Genomic DNA, 19,146 nt, shown 5'->3' with positions numbered 1-19,146 from the left:
ATACTAGCCAATAGGATCCAGCAATACATTAAGAAGATTATTCCCCGTGGCCAAGTGGGATTTATCCCCGAGATGCAAGGCTGATTCAACACTCGTAAAACAATCAACAGGATATATCACATCAAAAAGAGAAAAACAAAACCATATGATCCTGTCAATAGGTGCAGAAAAAGCATTTGACAAAATACAGCATCCATTCCTGATCAAAACTCTTCAAAGAGTAGGGATATAGGGAACATTCCTCAGGATCTTAAAAGCCATCTATGAAAAGACCACAGCAAATATCATTCTCAATGCGGAAACACGAGAGCCTTTCCCCTAAGATCAAGAACATGACAGGGATGTCCACTCTGTACACCATTGTTAATAAAAATAGTACTAAAAGTCCTACATCCACAACCAGGCAACAAAAAGAAATAAAAGATATTCAAATTGGCAAAGAAGAAGTCAAACTCTCCCTCTCTGCAGATTACATAATGCTGTACAGAGAAAACCCAAATGACTCCACCCCAAGATTGCTAGAACTCATACAGCTATTCAGCAATGTGACAGGATACAAAATCAATGCGCAGAAATCAGTGGCATTTCTATGCACTAACAATGAAACTGAAGAAAAAGAAATTAAGGAGTCAATCCCATTTACATTTGCACTCGAAACATAAGATACTAGGATAACAAGAACAACAAAGGTAAAGCATCTACACCCTAAAAACAACAGAACACTTCTGAAATAAATGGAGGAAGACACAAAGAGATGGAAAAAACTTCCATGCTAATGGATTGGAGGAATTAATATTGTGAAAATAACTATGCTACCCAGGGCAATTTATACGTTCAATGCAATCTCTATCAAAGTACCATAGACTTTCTTTCTTTTTTTTATTGCAGTTCAAATTGCCAACATATAGCATAACACCCAGTGCTCAATGTCCACAATAGCCAAACTGTGGAAGAGTCTCGGTGTCCATTGAAAGATGAATGGATAAAGATGATGTGATCTATGTATACAATGGAATATTTCTCAGCCCTTAGAAACAATGAATACCCACCTTTTGCTTCAACGTGGATGGAACTGGAGGGTATTATGCTGAGTGAAGTAAGTCAATCGGAGAAAGACATACATTATATGGTTTAATTCATATGGGAAATATAAACACTATTGAAATGGAATGGAGATAAAATGAGTAGTAAATATCAGTGAGAGTGACAAAACATGAGTGCTCCTACGTCTGGAAAACAAACAAGGCATAGTGGAAGGGGAGTTGGGCAGGGAGATGGGGTGTCCGAGTGAGGGGCACTGAGTGGGGCACTTGACGAGATGAGCACTGGGTGTTATTATGTATGTTGGTAAATTGAACACCAATAAAAATTAATTTATTAAAAAAGTAAATAAACTATATGTTGGCAAAACTAACTCCAATAAAAATACAAAAAAAATGGGCAGCTTGGGTGGCTCAGTGTTTTAGCACCGCCCTCAGCCTCAGGGGTGATCCTGGAGACACAGGATCCAGTCCTGCATTGGCTCCCTGCATGGAGCCTGTTTCTCCCTCTGCCTGTGTCTCTGCCCCCCTCTCTCTCTCTCCTCTCTGTGTATTTTCAGGAATAAATCAATAAAATCTTTTTAAAAATATAAAAAAAACCCCAAAACAAACAAATGAAAACAAAAGAACCTAACAAACCTTCAGAGATCATAGTTTGATTTGATTATATATATACTTTTTCGAATGCGTGGGTGACTCAGCCGATTAATTATTTTTTTTCCATTTGAAAACAGTTATTTATTAACTAACCAGATTAGAAAAATAATCGTGCTAGATACCTAGTTCATCCTTCTAATAAGCCAATTGATCTGGTCTTCCATGTTCCCAGCATCTCCAACTTCTTCAAAATGAGTGATCGTTTTCTTCATTCCGCCGCATGGAGAAGATAATTTGAAGGGATCCTCCATGCAGGTGACACCATATTTACCACGAGATTGGGCAATGTGTTACCTGTCAGGGCATTTCGCTTCTTGTTGATCTTACCATAAGCATGCTTGTAGATCAACTCGTTCACTAACTTCAGGTTTGTGTACACCCTACTGTATATGGTTCCACAATCCTCAGCATGTTTACTGAAGCCTTGTTGAGCTTAACAAAGGTGCCATTGAAGACCTGCCAAAGGTGAAAAAGCTGCAGCACCTTTGGAATCTTTGGGCTCACACCATTGATACCTCTGATCTTTTTTTATTATTTTTTTATAATAAATTTATTTTTTATTGGTGTTCAATTTGCCAACATACAGAATAACACCCAGTGCTCATCCCATCAAAGGCCCCCCTCAGCGCGTGTCACCCATTCACCCCCACCCCCCGCCCTCCACCCTTTCCACCACCCCTAGTTCCTTTCCCAGAGTTAGGAGTCTTCATGTTCTGTCTCCCTTTCTGATATTTCCCACACATTTCTTCTCCCTTCCCTTATATTCCCTTTCACTATTATTTATAGTCCCCAAATGAATGAGAACATATAATATTTGTCCTTCTCCTATTGACTTATACCTCTGATACTGATGACAAATGGCAATTTGGGTTCTGCAGGCACGGAGCTGTTGCCAGCTTTTCTCGCCATCCTCGCCATGCGCATCTCAGTTCTGTACATCTGCCTGGAGTCCTTGCAGTAATGCTTAGCCTTTTCATAGATAAGCTTCCTTGCCTTTCGAAGCATCTTTTGAACAAACATTTTCTCAGACACTTGATCTGCAACTCTGTGAAATTCCTTTGCTTTTTCTTAAGGGTTTCTGGCACAGCAAGAACCCTCTTTTTCTTCTCTTCTGCACCCTCCATGGTTCCAGCCAGAAAAGAGTTTGAGTGTCTGATTCTTGTTTTTATCTCAGGTCATGACCTCCGTGTCATGGGATCAAATCCCACCATGTCAGATTCACCACTCAGTGGGGAGTCTGCTAGAGATTCCTTCACTCCCTCTCCCCCTGCCTCTCTCCCACTCATTCTCTTCCTTTCTCCATCTCTCTAAAAATAAATAAGTCATATATATATATGATATTTAAAACAATGGAAATTTTAATCTCTTATGGAAAAAAAATACAATAGGGATACATACACGTGACACAGAGTACAGAAATAGAAAGATTGCAGAATATCGTGAACTAAAAAAAAGAAATAGTGATTCAAGTGTCCTAAATAAATTATGAACAGTGAGATTGCATTGTCAGACTAATATATTCAGACCCTATAACCATTGTGAATTATTATAGATATGCAGTGGGTTTTCATGAAGATAATTTCTCTAGCAACAGTCATACTAATGAATTAACAGAATCAAATTACATGACCTCGCTAGACCTACAAAGAACTGTTGTCTATGTGAAAGCAAAGTCCTCATAAAATTCACATAAATAGAAACAGAGGAATTTTACAATGATGACACACTCTCTCCCAGACACATAGAACTCAGTCTCACACCGAGGAAAATAGCTAATGGGGAGATGGGGGTAAGACATTTCTACCATTTCAGGAATGTGCAAATGTGACTTAAATACCATTAAACTCAATATCTTGGTGATCCCTGGGTGGCTTTGTGGTTTAGCACCTGTCTTGGGCCCAGGGCATGATCCTGAAATCCCAAGATCAAGTCCAAAATTGGGCTCCATGCATGAAGCCTGCTTCTCTATCTGGCTGTGTCTCTGCCTCTATCTTTCTCTGTGTCTCTCATGAATAAATCTATAAAATCTTTAAAATTAAATAAATAAATTTGACATCTTTCTTCAAGTATTAGAGGATGCATGTGAACAACAACAACAACAACAAAAAACCTGATTAGGATTCAGCATTGATGAGAATGGGAAGGGAGTTATGTCAGAAGATCCAAATCTATGATTCAGACATAGATACTCTGGAATTGGTGCATCAGTAACAGAAGCAATCACTCAATGAGCAAAAAGAACAGGCAATCGTATTGAAGAGGAGTAAGAGGATTCCATGAGTCTGGAAACTTCTAGAAATAGCTAAATGACCAAGGATGGAGATCCTGGATTCCTCAGAGGTCAGGTGGGAGGTGAGCACCCTGGCCCTGCCACCCCTATTCCATGTATTTCAGTAGAAAGAGACCCTGTGTCACAACCTGATAGGGGAGATGACCTTTCTGTGTCATTTGAGGCCTTTTGTTTCTTTGAGGCCTTTTTTCTAGGAAGATGATACAGTGAATGTCTTTGGGGACACAAGGGAAGGAGTAGCACTGAAACCCAGGTGGCGGCCCTGCATGGACCTGGACCCATGTTTGCAACAGGAACAGCAGACACAGGAGCCACACACTGAGACAGAGCAGCTGCTGGGGCCTCCCCCTCCCAGCAGATGACAAAGGGGTTTCTGGTCTCTGTTCTCAAGGATCTGGGATTCTATATAATCCTTGAAATTCTGTCACTGGAGGGGCAGTGAAGCATGACCTCATCCTCCTGGCTCAGCCCAGCAATGGCCAGAGAGCCAGAGCTGTCAGACATGGAGCCAGAGAATGGACCAGGATCCACAGAAGGTCCAGCCATCATAATACATGAGGATTTGACTGCCCATTCATGGAGCTGTTGGTAGCAGGACACATATTGGACACTCCTGATGTGTCCTGACTCAGAGCTGGATTCAGGGTCCCTGTTTCTGCCCTGACCTGTCATGGACTCTGTCCTCAGGGCAGCTGACCTTGGCACCCAGGAATCTGTACTCAATTTTAGAAAATCATACAATATTTTGATCCCAAGGACAGGCTTCAAGGAGAAGTTTAAGGGAATGTGGAAAGAATTATAGATAAATTCCTTGAGGGGGGGTCTCAGACGTCTGTTTATATCAAACAAACAAAGAAGCACTGACTTGGCCCAACTTTTAGGGCTGCCCCGGCAGCCCTGTCACACTGAGGATGGCAGGTTTGTGTCTCACTTCCCCCTAGGCCCGGAGCACTGTGTGAGCACCAAGCGTGGGACCAATAGACAGACAGTAATAATCAGCCTCGTCCTCAGCCTGGATCCCAGTGATGGTCAGGGAGGCTGAGTTGCCAGACTTAGAGCTGGAAAATCAGTCAGGGACCCCTGACGGTTGATCACCATCACTGTACATGAGGAGATTAGGGGCCTTTCCTGGGAGCTGTTGGTACCAGCTCGCACCAACAATACCGATGTTGTTTGTGCTTCCAGAGCAGGAGATGGTGACCCTCTGGCCCAGAGACCCAGACACGGAGGGCGACAGAGTTAGCACAGACTGGGCCTAGGACCTTGCAAGGGGGAGAGACACAGAGAGGGTGATGCTCTCTTCTACAGAAAAGGGGAAAAATCAGAGCCCATGTGCCCTCCCAGGATCCCTTCCCCTTTCCCCATATCCAGTCACCTGTGCAGTAAGCAAGGAGTGTGAGGAGGAGAGGGCACCAGGCCATGTTTGAGGTCATCAGTGATTGATCCTGCCTTCTGGGGACCCACAGCTGAGCAGACCTCCTCTAATCTCTCCCTTCCCCTATTCATCCTCTGAGAGAGGGAGGGGCCATCCATGCAAATAAGACCCTAGTCCCTGTGTCTTAGGACACAAAGGGGTAGGGCTGGGAGGGGCTACATGTGACAGGGGTGCAGAGATCCCAGCTATGAGCCCTGACACAGGCAGTATCAGGTGGCAGGTTTTCTGCTCTGATCAACCCTTATCCCTCAGAAACATGTGAAGGGTGCTCCCTGTGGCCAGGCCTAGACACAGCATTGTACGACATGGTGACACAAGTCCATTAGGGATAACTCCTGCCTCCTCACTACACTGTCAACTGTCAAGTTCCTTAGGGCCAGGACAGATGTCCCCTTATGTGGCCTCCCATCCCCACAGGACACATTTTTACCCTATTCTTGCTTCACATAGTGAGTCTGTCCACAGATCCCTGGGCTGTTCATGGGACAGGACTGAGGTGATGTCTCTTGTAGAACCACATAGATGAGGATCACAGCCAGAGCAGTGATGAGTCCACCTAGACACATGAGCAGTTCTGTGCAGGATGCTGATTTCTTTCCTCTTACTTGATTCCTCTCTGGTTTGGAGAGTCATCTTCTCCCAGAAGTTCCCTCAGCACTGAGGACCAGGGAGCACTCTTCCCATTTGTGGGTAGAAGCTGTCGTGTGCATTGTAGAGGATTATACACTGGACATCCCTCAGAAATCTCTGCCAGGCCTGAGTCCCCAGCAGGGAGCACAGGGCCCAGCCCCCAGGACCAGGCTCCTTAGTGTCAATGGTCCTCAGTAAGCAGTGGAGTAGGGACCACATTGCAGTCCCACCGCGCCCTCTGCTGGTTGCAGAGCACACACTCACCCTGGTCCGAAGACCTGAGTCCAGCTGGTTTCTGCCACTTGCCAGGTCCCTGTCTATTCTCACATCTCTCATCTGATTTCTAGAGACGGCGATTCCAGTATATTGTACCTGATTCTTTTGTATCTCACTCTCGAGAGGTGTTTCATTCTCAGGAGGTTCAGGAATGTACATCAATGGCAACTATTTTCACCCTAGAGAAGACCCTACCCACTGCAAACCACTTCATTGGTCTTTCATTTTGGTTATATGCTCATTGTTAGTTTTCCATCAGTTTTGCTTCCAGATAAGAGTTTTTACCTACTGTGTCATAAATTGCATTGTGTTGCACTACTTCATGTTGTCATATAAGAAAGATTGCCTGGGATGCCTGGGTAGCTCAGCAGTTGAGTGTCTGTCTTTGGCTCAGGGGGTTATCCTGGGGTCCTGGGATGGAGTTCAACATGGGCCTCCCCATAGGGCACCTGCTTCTCGCTCTCCCTATGTCTCTGTCTCTCTCACTATGTCTCTTATGAATAAATAAATAAAATCTTAAAGAAAGACTGCTCTAATAGCTACCATGTCAGAAGCATGATGTATGTCATTTTGCAGATTCTATGTTTACAGCATGGCACACTGTCAAAAAATAGAGAGAAATAGAGGAATCAATTCTCAGACATTTATATCTGGGCTTTTACCTTTGCCTCCCCCATGTGAAGAAACTTCTTTTCTGTCAACACTGAACTCCTGCACCAACATTATTCGATAGATTTGCCACCATGGGGGCTTTCCAATGAAATTTTGTTTTGTTTTGTTTTGTTTTTATAATAAATTTATTTTTTATTGGTGTTCAATTTGCCAACATACCGAATAACACCCAGTGCTCATCCCGTCAAGTGCCCCCCTCATTGCCCATCACCCATTCACCCCCACCCCCCGCCCAACTCCCCTCCACCACCCTTAGTTCATTTCCCAGAGTTAGGAGTCTTTATGTTCTGTCCCCCTTCCTGATATTTCCCACACATTTCTTCTCCCTTCCCTTATATTCCCTTTCACTATTATTTATATTCCCCAAATGAATGAGAACATACACTCTTTGTCCTTCTCCAACTGACTTACTTCACTCAGCATAATACCCTCCAGTTCCATCCATGTTGAAGCAAATGGTGGGTATTTGTCATTTCCAATGGCTGAGTAATATTCCATTGTATACATAAACCACATCTTCTTTATCCATTCATCTTTCGATGGACACTGAGACTCCTTCCACAGTTTGGCTATTGTGGACATTGCTGCTATGAACATCAGGGTACAGGTGTCCTGGCGTTTCATTGCATCTGAATCTTTGGGGGTAAATCCCGAACAGTGCAATTGCTGGGTCATAGGGCAGGTCTATTTTTAACTCTTTGAGGAACCTCCACACAGTTTTCCAGAGTGGCTGCAGAGTTCACATTCCCACAAACAGTGTAAGAGGGTTGCCTTTTCTCCGCATCCTCTCCAACATTTGTGGTTTCAAACTGTCAACACTGAACACCTGCACCAACATTGTTTGATAGATTTGCCACAATGGGGGCTTTCAAGGAATTTGGGATGAGGAAGTAAATATTACAATTTCATGATCCTATGGTGTGTTTTTACCAAGTTCATGCTTATGTAGGCAAATGACAATTTTCCTGGTACTTGGTTTGGTGAATTGTTAGCAGATGGTCATATACCTGACCTGTATTTTGTAGTTAATTTGCTCAAGGACATTGTCTTCTGTGCTCAGAATATGCTCTATGACTCAGCCACTCCCTCTGGTTTCTTCAATCAGCCACTGGAGGCTAATCATGTCCTTTCTTCTTCCCTGCAGGAACCCATTGAATCCAGTCCATGGGACTGTCACCTTCACCAAGAATGAAGTCTGTGTTCTTCACTTGTTCTGTCCCAATATCAAGTGCTTACTTCCCAACTCCTATTTGATCAATTCAGCCCTCCAATATGAAATGTTCCACAAGCAGACGTCATTGTCTTTGCCTTAGATCTATTCCTCTTTTTTTTTAAATTGAAGTTCGATTTGCCAACATACAGTATAACACCCAGTGCTCATCTCATCAAGTGATCTATTACTCTTCATGGAAATCCTATTCCAGTGAATTCACACATTAATTCAAGAAACTGGTGTTGAATTCGTCCTTGGTGTCAGGCTAGGTTTTGAGCTTCGTGGATACAGTAATAACACATATACACAAAAGGAAAAGCTGCAAATGTGGGACACACAGCAAAGACAGTCACAGAGAAACCTCTCCACGTGGTTGGTATTACCTGACCAGTGATCATCCTGGGTATCTGGAGCCCACTGACTGCTCAGAACCCCTCACCTCCTACAGGACATCAACAATGACCTCCTCCATACTCTCTCTGCAGCTTGCCCTTTGCCTTCACACGTCCCTGCTCCATTCCAGGTGCCTGAGTGCAGGTTTCCAGCCCTCCTCACCTGGTGTGGGTTTCCCAGGTATGAGCAGAAATGGACTCCTGTCCTCACAGGGAACAGAGACAGGAGAAAGAGGAAGGCTACTCCAGGGACTAATAAGCAAAGGAGAACTGCATACAAGGCTTGTGTTGATCAGCAGCAAGGCCAAAAGATCCTCACATACATCCACTAAGTCTTATGTTTATGAAGATGCCTTTACTATGTTGAGGCCTGTGTACACCACATCAACACCACATCACTATGTCAAGGATACGTTCTTGGAGCGAACTCTGGGAGCAGCTAAGTTAGGCAGAATCCACCATTCTCAGACAAGGACAGAGTTGAATAACCTCAGAGTGCCTGAGTCCAGCTTCTGGATCAGTCTGTGATTACAAATTTTTACAATATTCCCCAGCAACTGGCAATGCAGAGCTCGTCCTGTGTCTTGTCTACAAACTTCTCATTATATTTATTTTTAATTTATTTATTAAAGATGTTATTTATTTATTCATGAGACACACACACACAGAGGCAGAAACACAGGAAGAGGAAGAAGCAGGTTCCATACAGGGAGCCTGATGCAGGACTTGATCCCACGACTCCAGGATCTCGCCCTGGGCTGAAGGCAGGTGCTAAACTGCTGAGCCATCCAGTGATTCCCAATTTACTCATTTTTAATCTGTACTTAGGAATTTATAATTAGGGGGTTCCTGGGTGGCTCAGTTGGTTAATCATCTTTCAGCTCAAGTCATGATCCTGATGTACTGGGATGGAGTCCTGTGTTTGGCTCCCCACTGAGCAAGGATTCTGCTATGCAGCCTCCCTTCTCTTCATCTCTCTCACAAATAAATAAACAATATCTTAAAAGGAAATAATTTCTTATTAGGGCTCCAGTTAAGAGGCAGGTGATAAACCACTGGAAGGGATGGTATAGTGGTAAGGCCTGGAAGATGCTGGTTCTTGGGAGACAGTTACCACTCTCCTCACTTGACTTGTGACTACATGGAGGAGGGAGACAGGATCCAGTCCATGGTGGAGACACCAGCTCTTGGTCCTTCAGGCCCCCCCAAGCCTTGGACCCCAGGTCTTATACCCTCATCACAGTGTTGAGATGGGCTGGCACCTTCATACCCATCTGCTTCCTCCAAGGTTGGTATTTAACAAGAGTGGAGGTGCAGACTGAGAAGTCAGTTCTCTCAGATTCACAGCCTGCGCTTCTCCCTCATGGCTGCACATGGACTTTATCTCTCACATGCAGACAAGACCTCCCCAGGTGCCTGCACCAAAGCCTGTTTATGGAGCTCACCTGCAAGTGCTTGAAAGTCCTCAGGCCCCACTTCTGATTTCTCAGGTGTCCCCCCAGGACTCCTGCCCCTCTGTGTCCCACCACGGAATGAAGCCCCTGAATCCACTATCCTGGAGTCTGCCCAACGCCCTGTCCCAGATCTCATCTTCCATGGAAGAGTCCTTCAGCTCAGACTCAACAGACACTTACGATGTGCCTCCCTTGGTCTAGTCCCCGTCCTTGGCTCTGGGGTGAGAAGGGAAACAGAAGACCCAGTTCTGCCCCATGAAGGCTCAGTTCTTCCAAGGACTCACTCCATACAACTAGCTCTTCATGTGGAGAGTTGCCCTCTTCAGGGAGAGGAGACATTTCTGATCACAGAGGAGACCCCCTTCTCTGTGCCTCTCAGACAGGCCCTGATGGGGAACCCCAGGGGTGGCAGCTGTGACTGTGGACATTCTGCAGGCAAAGTGGTTCATACTCACTGTCCCTGTGCTCCAGCCAAGGCAGCAGACATAACTGATCACAGATGTCATCAGATCACACACCTGACAGATCTGAGTAGGGTCCTGACCCTCACAGGCCTGTGGGAACATTGCCAGCATCCTTCAGGATCTTGAACCTCCCAAACCCATACTGCCCCCTGATGGCAGGAAATGTGTCCACTCGGCCTGGAAGGGCCCCTGCCTTGAAGCCAGAGCCCAGGGCTGCTTTCTGCAGACATTCCTGCCCTCTTCAGAGCTGCTAGTCTCAGTTTCCAATGCAGCGAGTCCCATGGATTTGGTTTGGAAACATGCCAGTCAGGAAAGGCAGCTGTGGTAGGTGAGGGGATGTTGTCAACAGGCCCGGGACTCAGAGGGAAGGGAAAACATATGAATTCCAGTAAAATATCATTGTCACTGTGGGTGACACCATTCTTACTAAGAAGACTCACTGTCCGGGCTTATGCTTGAAAATTTAAAAATCGCAGAAGGATAAATGTAGTGGTCTGATGGGCCTGCCATAAGAAGATGACTGTCCACACGTTTAACCCCTTTTCCTCCGTAGACCCTAGGGACGGCAGTTGTCTGCCTTTTGGAAGATTTGCCTCTTCTAAAATGTGATTAAACTGTGATCCTACAATGAACATATCATGTTTTATATGTGGGCCTCTTCGTGGGTAACATCTTAGTTGGTCCCAGCTTTGGGTGATTAGATACAAACTTGGAATTAATATCCACATGTGGATTTCTAGGCACTTGCAGTTTTTAGTGATTGTGAATGAATCTGCTGTAATTATTCACATGGAGGTTTCCCTATGGCAAATGTTTTGGATGTATTTATTTAATTTTACACTGACATCGATTTAGAAAACACCCTTAGATTAGAAACTGCTCACTGCCATTTATACTCATGTAGATAATAATATCAGATTAAAATAAGGGCTGACTTAGTCTTCAAGCACTTCATGGGTACTGCTGAGGTCCCATGATATTTTCAAGTGCAAAATAATTTCTTTCATTTAATTCAAATCACAAAGAAAAAAATGAATATAAATCAGCATAGAAGTAAGTGTTTCCCAGCTGATAAAGACAAGAAATTTTTGTTTTCATGAAGCGTCTTTGTCTACAAGCGGGCTGCTATGAGTAGCCTTGAGGACAGAAGGGAGAGGAGGAGCCTCTTTTGCATGTCGTTCCCCTGGATGGACGTTGGTCCATGGCATCAGTAGCAGGAGCATAAGAAGAAATACAAAAAAATAGGCATTCCCCTGAAGACTAATGGGAGGATAGCATAGCATTGAAACTTAAACAAATAGGTAAATGACCAAGCATAGGAACCCCAGATTCCTCAGATGTCAGGTGAGAGATGAACACAGTGGGCTTACCACTCCCTTGTCTCTGAATTGAGGTCAAAGAGATTCTATGTCCCAACCAAATGGGAGACATAGCCCTTCTGTGTCTTCTGAGACCTCTTGTCTAGGTAGGAGCTGCTATGAGTTCTGGGGGAAGTGAGGGAAGGAGGAGCCCTCATTCCTACATTGGTGTCCTTAGAAAGACGTGATGGTGGCAGTAGCAAGAGCATCAGAAGCAGAAGACAGAGGATGAGTCTCACCAATACCTGGAGACCCATTCTGGCAGATGAAAAAAGGGTTCTGATCTCAGTTCTGACAAGCCAGGGGATCTGCATGAGCCCTGAGATGCTGGCACAGGAGTTATAGTGGGAGGCCCTTCATCCTTTGTTCTCAGCCCACAGATGGCCAGAGAGCCAGAGTTGCTGTTGACCAGGTGCTCCAAGGGTCTAACCACCATAGTAGATGAGAATTTGGGGGCCTATTCATGGGAGCTTTCGATCTCAGGACACATATTAGACATTCCTGATGTGTCTTGACTCAGATGCAGTTGAATTCTGTGCCCCTGGTTCTTCCTTTACATCCTGGACTTTGTCCACTGTCTAGACAGTCCCTGGCACCAGGAATGTCAATTCATTTTGATAAAATTCCCTGTATGTTGGTGCCAAGGACAGGGATGGTAGATAGATTTTAAGCCAATGGGGACAGAAGTGTATGCAAAATTCTCTGTGGTGAGCCTCAGATCTGGATTTCAGCCAAAGAGAAAGGAAACAGCTGACTTGGCCAGGAAGTCTGGACAGCATAGGGAGCCCCACTGCTGTGGGAATAACAGGTTTTTCTCTAACAGCCCCACAGGGCTGGATCACTGGATAAGCACTAGTAATCAGCCTATTTTTCAGTCTGGAGCCCAGAGGTGGTCAAGGAGCCAGTGATGCCAAAACCAGAGCCAGAAAATTGATTGGGGACCCGAGGATCAATTGCTATTGCCATAGATGAGGAGTCTAGGGTCTGTCCTTGCAAGCTGCTTGTACCATTTCACACCATAATCACCAATACTGGGACTCTTCCAGGTCAGGAGAGGGTGACCCTCTGCCCAGGGCCCCAGGCCCTAACAGTGGCTGAGTCAGCACAGACTGGGCCCACGACCCTGCAAGGAGGTGGGACATAGACAGGGTGTGCTGGCCTGGTGAGCAGACCTCAGGGTGGGTGTGGTCGTGTAGGGGGGGCAGGAACCTGAGTCGGGACCCTGGATCCCCTCCCCCAGTGCAAGATGAGGGACAGGAGTCCTGCAGGTCTGATCCCTCAAACCAGGCTGGCTCCAGGGGCTTTCCCTGCAGCGTCCCTGGAGCATGTGGGGTAGTGAGTCCTCCCATCTGCTGCGAGTCGTCAGAGGTGAGCTGTGTGTCCAATGAGTTGAGACCTGCCCCTCTTCATGTCCCACAAGGGAATTTTCAGGGAGGATTGAGGACAGTGAGTGTGTGTTGGGAGGGATGTTTCCAGACCTTCAAACCCCAGGGGGAGGAAGAGTCACGGAAGAGAACAAGCTGAATGTCCAAGGTCAGGCTGCAGTGCCTGGACATCAGGTGTCATGAAGAAATGGGGATGGAGATGATCCCCAACCTTCACACACACCTGCACACCCCCCAGGTCCCCAGCCACAGGGAGGCAGAGCTGAGGGTCTCGCTCATCCCTTCATCCCCCTGGGGAGAAACACTGCATTCTGGTCACAGCTCCCCACTCCCACACAGTGTCAAACCTCCTTGGATCAGTGGATGGGATGATGTCACCCTGTGCCCCATCACAGCCCCCAGAAACCTAGATAACATTCTCTGCCTAAATGAAGGTTCTGTTGCTCTGGGGTACAGTTCACTGAGCTGTGACAGCACAGCAGTGTGGTGTGGCCATGGTCACAGTGCCATGGAGGAGAGTGACATAACCATGAAAACAGTCACTCACACACTCACCCTCCTCCTTCCTCCACCTGCTGTCAATCCCTGGCCTCCTTACCACCTCTAGATTCCTGTCTCTTCTAAAACACAATGAATTCCAGTGATGTGGAATGTAGACTGTGGTATGTTCTTCTTCCCTATGAAATGTGCCTTTAGGGGATCCCCAGGTGGCTCAGCAGTTTAGAACCTGCCTTCGGCCCAAGGCATGATCCTGGAGTCCCGGGATTGAGTCCCCTGTTAACCTCCCTGCACAGAGTCTGCTTCTCCCTCTGCCTGTGTCTCTGTGTCTCTCTCTCTCTCTCATGAATAAAAAAATAAAAAAAATAAAAAAATGTGCAGTTAATACTCATGCATATTTTTGAACTTCAAAACTTATTTCCTTTAAATGCTGATTAATATCACCCTTTATAAATATTCATAATGATGGAGGTTGTTTTTCTTACCTCAAGTCTGATCATTTAATAAAAAGCTGGTCTAAGAATTAGTGTGCAGATTTTTATTGCTTTCACCTGAGGTGAATATGAAAAAAAATTTCCATAAACAAGCACATCGGGATTTTTCTCTAGAAAGATTTTTTTTACTTTATATAATTTTCAGTATGGCATTGATTTATGTGTTCAATACAACATCAAATAATGAGAACTAGTCATCTGGTTGAAGCTAAGGGAATAATGGTCCCAGCTGCACAGAGCGCTGACATGTGCATCTGCAGAGCAGGAAAGGGGCTGAAGGACCATGATAGCTTTGTGACTTATGAATGTTTCATTTACTGAAACATCAGTAGATGATAGGTGAATGTTCTCTAGTCTAGAAGAAACTGTCCCTGCTCATGAGGAAAAAATTTTCAGTATTGTTTAAGACTCGTGTACAAATGAAGCTAATCTGAGTGACTCTGAGGTCAGGGACGATGAAGGAGACTCCATTCCCAGGAGGCACCCCAAGATGCACCTGACCTGAACTTTAACTGAAGAATCAGCAGAAACCCAGGGGGAGTCTAAGCAGGCAGCTGCTGGGGCGCTCACACACTTTGCCTATGGGTAAGTAGGTTTTTGTCTCACTTCCCCACAGGCCTGGAGCACCGTGTGAGCAAGGAGACTGCTGTCATAGGAAGAGCAGTAATAATCAGCCTCGTCCTCAGCCTGGAGTCCAGAGATGGTCAGGGTGGCTGTGCTGCCTGATTTGGAGCCAGAGAATCGATCAGGAACCCCAGAGGGTCGAGTATTGGTATTATAGATGATGGTTCTGGGGCCTGTTCCTGGGAGCTGCTGGTACCATCCCACATCATTGCCATAGCCAACGTTCGAGCTGCTTCCAGTGCAAGAGATGGTGACTCTCTGGCCCAGGGACCCAGACACGGAGGCCGGTTGAGTCAGCACAGACTGGGCCCAGGACCCTGCAAGGGGGAGAGACACAGAGAGGGTGATGCTGGGTCCTGGAGACAAGAGAAGGATGCAGGACGGCACACATCCTTCCAGGCCCCCTTCACAGTCTCCACATCCATTCACCTGTGAAGTGAGCGAGGAGGGTGAAGAGCAGAGAGGAACAGGCCATGGTGGAGGTCTTCACTGATCCTGCCTTCTGTGGTCCCACAGCTGAGCAGAGCCTCCCCTCACCTCTCCCTTCCCCTCTTCATCCTCCGGGAGAGGGAGGGGCCCTTCCATGCAAATTAGACCCCAGTTGTTTGGTCCCTCAGTGGCCCTGGGTCAAGTCCCTCTGCCTGGGGATGTGAAGGATGTGGGCAGGGGAGGGGAGGGGCTGTGTAGAAACCTGAGTTAGGGAGGTCCCAGGTGTGAGCCCTCAGCAGAGGGCACAGGCAGTGCCTGGTGGCAGGTCCAAGCTATAATCACCCCGAGTCTTCATAAACGGACCCCATCACCCCCTGGTGTCCAATCCCAGATACACTATTGTGTGACTTGGTGATCAGAGCCCATCTAAAACAATGGGTGCCTCCCGACTGCTCTGTCCACTGCTTTAGGGCCAGGACAGGAGTCCCCTTATGTAACCTCCCATTTCCAGAGGAAAAACTTTCTGCTTCACTTAGATTTCTCATGGATATATGTCCATAGCTTCTTGGGTGTTTTTCCCTCAGAACTGAGGTGGTATCTCTATACAAACTCTTCTTGGTTCAGGATCAAGTCCAGAGCATTGATGGGTCTCTATGCACATTTAGAACTTTCAGTGTGAGATGCTGTGTTCTCTCCTGTTATGTGACTCCTCCCTGAGTTCTAGAGGATTCCTTCCTTGGAGGTTTGTACATCATGAAGAGACAGGGAGAAATCTGTCCACGTTTTGGGTAGAAGCTCTTGAATTCATTCCTAGTAGATAATATACTGAGAATCTTCATCACCTGTCCCTACTTACACTTGGTTGTCACAATAGTTTCCCACACACTGTTGGCAGGGATTCTCTCCTAGGGACTCTCTTCCCAGCACATGGTCACAAGACTGCAGGAGCCCAGCCTCATGAGGTTGCGAGTGTCGCTGACATCAGAGCAGAGGGATAAAGATGCTGGAAGTTCTTGTAAGACAAGAGTGACTGCTGAAGTTGCTCTGACAGAGACCAAGGGACAGAGTGATGTGTGAGTCACCACTTAGTCAACTGTGCATTTAAAATGGATGTGTCCTATTTACACAATATTCCTCTCAGTAAGATTTATTTAAACTCAGTGACAAAGTCATTGTGAGGCTGCAGGTGGAAACACTATACACCTGTCCCAGATCTGTGCTTAGTGAGAGGGAATATGGATAGAAATTCTGGCCAAGAAATTGGATGCAAAAACAACTGTAAAAGACGGCCTTCTGTTCTTGGTTGAAAGGGAGTCTACAGACTTTTTATGAAATCGACTTTCTATTTTTGGTCATAGGTTTAGTATTATGAGTTTTATTATATAATCAGGAAAGTCCAAAGTGATGGCTAAGGAAGCTCAAAGAGAGACTATGCCTACAAAGTTCAGAGCCATGTCAGCCATCGAATCACCAAAGACACACAGAGCTTCCAGGGCAGAGCAGTCTGAGGTCAGACTTGACTCTGGGGTGGACACAGCTGTAGTCCCTCTGCCTGGTACCCAGCATGTTCAGGACAGATTTCTTGGTCATTCAGCCACCCGTGACTACAAGAAGGGATTTCTAATACCCAAGGGCAGCTGCACCCAAAGTTTCTGTCAAAGGTCCCACATGTGAGTGGTGGACACATGGAGATGAGACCATGTAGTCCAGAGCTGGGAAAGAAGTTTTCTCCATAGAAGTCCAGCCTCTTTGGAGGCATCAGGGGAGTGACTCAGTGTGTGAGAGTCCAGCCCTGAGAGTACAGGGAGGGTGTGTTCCACGTCACCATGGACTCTGAGAACCGTGAGAATAGTACTGACGCTGGGCTCCCAGAATCAATGTACTGATCGCCTCAGGTGCTGACTGGAGCCCAGGGATGGTCAGGAGATGATCTGCCCATAGGGACAGAGATGCCTTTGGGATTCCTGAGAATCAGCCTTGTCCCAGGAGATCAGGTGTTCAGGGCATGTCCTGGCTGCCCCGCTGACAGGACCCCAGTTATACAGGATGTTGCTGGTGTTTCCTGGTGACTGGGAATCTGCATTCTGGAGATTGTGACCTTGAGGATGGTGGGTGAGCACAGGCTTACTCTGAACTCTGGAAGCACAGAGAAATCCAGAAACTGCAGAGCCAAGGATATTGTACACAGAAGAGAGCGAAGAGGACACTTTGCCCCCTTTTCTACTTGTGACTTATAATGGATGGTTCTCCCTGGAGCTGATCCTAGAAATAAAAGGCATTTGTCTGAAAGATAATTTCCTGGAGGGGGATTTGTTTCTGGTGGTGAAGAATCATTTGAGAGGAGACCTTGCAACAATCCGAAGTCCAGGTTTTGTTGGGTGACAGAAATCTGTCCATTTATCTCATCTGTCTCAATCCACTGTATCCCATAAGAAGGACTTAGAGCAAAATCCTAGAAATCGAGACTTTGTTATTTGACCCAGTGGATCTCCAGATGGTTTTATATTGTCGCCCAGGGTATCTGGAAATTACCTATGCAGTGAGGGGGGACTGTGAGGAACAGGGCAGAGACAGCGCAGACTCTGGATCCTGAGCCCCACGTCCAAGCCTGGGCTTACCAACCCATTCTCTGTGCTCTCCTGACACATTTTGGGGGAGGGTTCTCATGCAAACTTTCCTCTTTCCTAAGGTTACACAAGCACCTCCTTTGACTTTAGCCAGGGCTCCGGCTGAGCATAAGAGAGTATAGGAATCAGGGGTAGGGCTTCACCAGGAGTGAAGCAGGAGCACCTGCAAAATGCCCAGAGACAGACACTCCCAGGGTATGTACAAGGGAGCACCACTGCTCTCTGGTGGTTGCAAGAGACATGTGGACCTTGGGCTGAGCTGGAGCCCAGGGCTCCTGTCCCCCATTCCTCCATGCTCACTGATCTAGTCTCTTCAGATTGGCTTCTTTTACTGAGAAATATACATGGAATCTCCCTCATGTCTTCCTCTGCTCTGAAAATTTATGTCTTTGAATTGTTGAATCATATTCCATGTATGGACATACTAGAATTTCTTTACCCATTCACCATTTCTGGACATATTTGTTGTTTTCTAGGCTTGGCAATCATCAACAAAACAGGAATAAATATTTAGGGACATATTTTGGGTGAACACAAGTAATTCATTTATAGAATTACCTAGGAGCATGGACTTTGTATTATATCTCTAAGATTTTGTTTAGCTCTGCAAGAAACTGCCCAGGCATGTTCCAAAGTGGCTGGGGCATTTGGCATCCCCCCCAGCAGTGAAGGAGGGTTCCTGCTGCCCTACATCCTGGGCACCATCTGATGTTGATGTTGTATTGAATTTTCGTCATGCTGATGGGAGTCTGGTGCTACCTCACTGCTTCAGTGTGTAATCTTCCCATGAAACATCATGTGGGAAATCTTTACACATGTGCAATAGTTCTCTGTATACATTTTTGTAAGAGGTCTGTTCATGTCTGCTCACTGGAAAAACATGACCCAGCACCCATGAATTCTGGAGCTTGCAAAGCTCCAATATGAAAAGAAAGAGAGAAAATCAATATCACCAAGATTCCAGGACTCAGGGAATTCCACCAAATTCTTAGGATGGCACCAGAGGATGGACAGGGCCTGGGCAGAGGGCCACATGGTTCTTCTGGGTCACACAACTGCCTTTCTTCTCATTCCAGCTCAGCAACAGTGGGGCTCAGATGGGTTCTGAAATCCATGTAACTATTTTTTCATTGGGAGATGAATATCTTCAAAAGGAGGTATTTTCATTAACCTTTTATACTTAAAAAAGTCTGTACTATCAAACATTC

General features: G+C 46.0%; 1 pseudogene; it reads right to left on the bottom strand.

Moving 5' to 3' along the window:
• Positions 1–1,819: 1,819 nt before the first annotated feature.
• On the bottom strand, positions 1,820–2,899 carry LOC140619070 (large ribosomal subunit protein uL30-like; annotated as a pseudogene).
• Between the last annotated feature and the right edge of the window lie 16,247 nt (positions 2,900–19,146).

Source organism: Canis lupus, chromosome 27 (assembly GCF_048164855.1).
Source record: "Canis lupus baileyi chromosome 27, mCanLup2.hap1, whole genome shotgun sequence".
Classification (NCBI taxonomy): domain Eukaryota; kingdom Metazoa; phylum Chordata; class Mammalia; order Carnivora; family Canidae; genus Canis; species Canis lupus.
This window is presented reverse-complemented; position numbering and strand designations above follow the sequence as displayed.